Below are 5,119 nucleotides of genomic sequence, written 5' to 3'. Positions count from 1 at the left end.
TCCCCCTAAAGCTCATCCCATGTACTCCCAACATAGTATGGAAGTACTCAAACTTCTCCCTGCTAAGTGGCTTTGTAAAGATGTCTGCCACCTACTCATCAGTCTTCACATACTGAAGATCAACTGTACCATCCAGCACCTTCTCTCTGACAAAGTGATAATAGACCTCTATGTGTTTGGCCCTTGCATGAAATACTGGATTCTTGGCCAACTGTATACTGATCATGTTGTCACAATGAATGACAACTTTGCCATCAATAGGCTCACCCAAATCTGCCAAGAGACCCTTTAACCATACTGCCTCACAAGTAGCAATGGCTGCACTTCTATATTCAGCCTCTGTACTGGATAAAGCAACTGCAGGTTGCTTCTTGCTACTCCAACTCAACACCACGGCACTTCCAAGTGTAAAAGCATAACCACTAGTAGACCTCCTGTCATATGCGCTACCTGCCCAATCAGCATCTGTGTAGCCATGTATATCCAAGCTTTTACCACTCTCATAAAGTAGACCATAATGTGCAGTGGTCTTCACATATCTCATAATGTGTCTCACTGCATCCAAATGTGGTTTTCTGGGGCTCTGCATAAACTGGCTTACTAGCCCCACAGCATAACTCAAATCCGGGTGTGTGAGTCATGTATATGAGACTACCAACCATCTTTCTGTACATAGATGGATCATCCAACTCATCAGCTTGCAACTTCACATTTTGCTCCAAAGGTGTACTCATAGGCTTGCACCCTGTCATGCCATATTTTGCCAACATATCCAATGCATATTGGCGCTATACTAACCATGTACCTGCATGATCTTTGACCACTTCAATTCCAAGAAAGTATCTCAACTCACCAAGGTGTTTCATGTCAAATTGCCCACTCAATGCTTTCTTGACATGCATCACATCTGCACTATGATCACCTGTGATAATCAAGTCATTCACATAGATGACGAGTAAAACAATCCCATGCTCTGTCTTCTTCACATAGAGTGAAGAATCTGCTGTAGAAATATAAAAACCAAGAGAGATAAGATATCTGCTCATCTTATCACTCCAAGCACGAGGTGCTTGCTTCAAACCATATAATGCCTTTTTCAATTTGCATACACGAGTGGGATATCTTGGGTGTACATACCCTTCTGGCTGTGCCATATATACTTCCTCTTGTAGATCTCTATTTAGACATCCATTTGATGCATTTTCCAGCCATTAGCTGCAGCCATAGCAATGACTGCTCTTACTGTCCCCATCTTTGCCACTGGACTAAAGGTTTCATCATAGTCTAATCCTTGGGTTTGTGCATAACCCTTTGCGACCAACCTTGCTTTATGTCTCTCAATAGAACCATCAGATTTGCACTTCACTTTGTCAACCCATTTACATCCAATAACATTCTTGTCCTTTGGTAATGCAACCAAGTTCCATGTATCATTATGAACCAATGTATCCAATAACATTCTTGTCCTTTGGTAATGCAACCAAGTTCCATGTATCCAATAACATTCTTGTCCTTTGGTAATGCAACCAAGTTCCATGTATCATTATGAACCAATGCGTCCATCTCAACATCCAATAACATTCTTGTCCTTTGGTAATGCAACCAAGTTCCATGTATCATTATGAACCAATGCGTCCATCTCAACATCCATTTTTTTCTCCCATACATGCTCTCTAATAGCCTCTGTATAGCATGTAGGTTCCACATGCTTCACCATAGATGTCATATATGCATAGTGCATAGCAAAATCTCGATATGTCAATCTGTCAACTGGATATCTGACTCTCTGGGATCTCCGCAATGCATGCGGGTCACTCTGTACACCTGTAACTCTAGCATGTGGTGGCACATATCTATCTTGCCTTGCACCAGGTGTGCGTAATAATGGCAAGCTTCACAGCTTCTCTTCACAGCTTCTTCTCCCTCTTCTCTCACTCACTCATAAACCCTAATAAACAGCACAAGGCTCTGATACCATGTTGAAAGAACGGTAGAGGGGGAGGAGAGACACACACAGGAGCAAACCCTAATGTATATTGTAAACCCTAACCATAGAGGGAAGCCATCTCCACTCTCACACAAAGCATAATGCCATAATACACACAACACTATGAGTTGTGTCCACACACATCTAACCCTAGCTAATGTCCACACACTATGACCAGCTAGACACGCGGTCATCTCCACTCTCACACAAAGCATAATGCCATAATACACACAACACTATGAGTTGTGTCCACACACATCTAACCCTAGCTAATGTCCACACACTATGACCAGCTAGACACGCGGTCATTTATGTCTCACACATGTTCCTACCTAACATGCCAGCACATAGCATAGCTGGCTCACACTGACATCGAGCTTGAATCTCAACAATTATTTGCTGACTTGGGTCATGACATCTTTTTGACTCTTTCTCCATATCTTGTTATCCATGAGAACACTTGTTTGCTCCTAAATATGCATCTTTATCCTAGGTGTCACCCTTGTTTGTTCCTAAATGGGGATGGTCACCGACGAGGGAGCTTTTCTTGGCTGCCCTCTCTCTCTAGTTGAATAATCTCTCTCTAACTATTGCCACCACCATCTCCGCCCACCACCGCCTAGCCTAGCCCCCTCCACCACCAACCTTGTTCCTTCTTTTCTCTCTCTATCTATTACCATCATCCCTTCCTCTCTCCTCTCCTCTCTCCAACCAACATTCAAGTCTTTTTGTTGCTCTTATCTCTCTATATATGTCTCTTTGCTCACTCTCTCTATCTACCATCCCTCTCTCTCTCTCTCTCTCTCTCTCTCTCTCTCTCTATCCTTCTCTTACCTCTTATCCTCCTTCTCTCTCTCTCTCTCTCTCTCTCTCTCTCTCTCTCTCTCTCGCTTCTGCATATACTCCTCTCTCTCTCTCTCTATCCATTTCTTTGCCCACTCTCTGTCCTCCCTATCCCACTCTCTCTATCCTTCTCTTTACTCACTCTCTCTATCCTCCCTATTTCACTCTCTCTATCCTTCTCTCTCTTTGCTAAATCTCTCTGTCCTCCCTATCTCACTCTCTCTATCCTTCTCTTTACTCACTCTCTGTATCCTTTGTATCCCACTCTCTCTATCCTTCTCTCAACTCACTCTCTCTATCCTCCCTATCTCACTCTCTCTATCCTTCACTCTCTTTGCTAACTCCCTAGTCCTCCCTATCTCACTTTCTCTATCCTTCTCTTTACTCACTCTCTATCGTCCCTATCCTCCCTCTCTCTCTATATTTCCTTCTCACATCTCAACATAATACACTTAACTCATGTTTTGCGTACAGATTCTCGAGTCTATAAACTACAATGAAATCTTCATCAAGACATCCTTCACAATATCCTCTTCGGGATCAATATACAAACAATGTTCATGCCTATTTTTTGTGCTACCATAGCACAATCTCCACATCCTGCATAAAGCTCTACTATCTCTTGCCCTTTTTTTACATGATGCTTCAACAGGCTATCCCAAAAGTCATATCCATGCTGACATCCACCTGCAAAGAAAACATCTCTTGATTCCACAAAAATGTAACGCCCTTATTTTGGAGCATAAATTTTTTTATTCCATACGTCGCCATGCTATTCCATCTAGGTGTATGTCCCAGTGCATCATGTTGCAAGGATTAATGATATAATCAGGTGAGAAAGGTTGTGTATGGTTTACTCCAACTATGCTTAAGAAGGTAGCAGCGAGACAGGGTATGTATTTGCATAAGAGTATGATATGTTTTTTTGTAGTAAAAAGTGACGTTCAATGGCAATCTCTATGGTTAGTGTTGCTTACATCTTGTTTATCTTGTTTATCTTGTTTAAATGCCTTTCCAATCTGCGTTGTACACCACACATTCACTAGGGTGTCCAAGGAGAAGCCAGATTGCTTGGCCTATGCTATAATGGTGTTGCCACTTGATACATAGTACCGATGAAAATAATAGAGTCATTGTCGTCGAAGATGATCTCACAAATCTGAAGCAATAAAGGCTCCTCTCCATCTACATGGCATACACAGAAAACGTACGAATGACATATACGTAATATATACATAATAACACTTAAGGTCTTATAATGAAGGAAAATCATCTCATCACTCACATGTACACAGAGATGATTCCATGGTGGAACAATGTCATTGGGGTAGCCATAAACAGAACCTGCTATGGGCAACCTCACTATAATACAATCACACACACTGTGCTTGTATTGACACCTTTAACATTAAAGGTCATGTCTCCTTGTTTGATCATTTGCAACATATTAAAGAGATGTATTAGCTCTCCTAGTTCCGAATTGCATGGCCTATCTTCAAAGGATCCCCAATAAATTCCCTCATCTTTAGACCACTTTAGGAATTTTGGAACTTATTCAAGTTCCATTATTTCAAATCCTTATTAAATGCTCTATTTTTGAGAGCAACGATGAAGAATGAACATGAATATAATAATATTATCATAAAAGAGATTATGTGGGTACATTGTATTCGCATGACACTTACAATTTTATGATGGTCTTGCACCTCTTAGATTCTATTGTGTTTGAGGAAATTATCCTTGATGCTCAAAGTCAAATTTGAGCCTCTTGTAGTCTATTTTGTGTGCAATTGGCATCCGTAGAAGCTAAAACTACTACTTGAGACTCTCTCATACAATATCTATTTGAAGGCAATCGCCCATAACACTCAAAATCTTGATTGAGCCATGGGAAGTAGGCTTCACATATGATAAAATATGAGAGGCTCAAACTCAAGTTTGAGAGTTTGAGCCTCTAAGGAAATTTGCTTCACATAACATAGAGTATGAATGGCTCAGGTGTAATTCTAAGCCTCAAGGAGCATTGCCTTTATAGACAATACACTATGAGATGATTAAACTTTAGTTTGGACCTCAAATGTCTTGAGTTTTAAAGCTGTGCCAAAATTGTGAATATTTTCCAAATTTCCTAAATTGGTGTCATTGTGGTCACAATTGATTATTACACCTGTTTAGTGCCGAGGCTTCTATAACAGTAGAGGAACTGGCACTTTGATGTTCGCTCGGAGTGCCAACAACTACTATCAAGGGTGTACGACGAGACACTCCTACAAAGCGTACATTTACCCC

Source organism: Cibotium barometz, chromosome 52 (genome assembly GCF_041138505.1).
Source record: "Cibotium barometz isolate CiBa-2024 chromosome 52, ASM4113850v1, whole genome shotgun sequence".
Lineage (NCBI taxonomy): Eukaryota > Viridiplantae > Streptophyta > Polypodiopsida > Cyatheales > Cibotiaceae > Cibotium > Cibotium barometz.
This window is presented reverse-complemented; position numbering follows the sequence as displayed.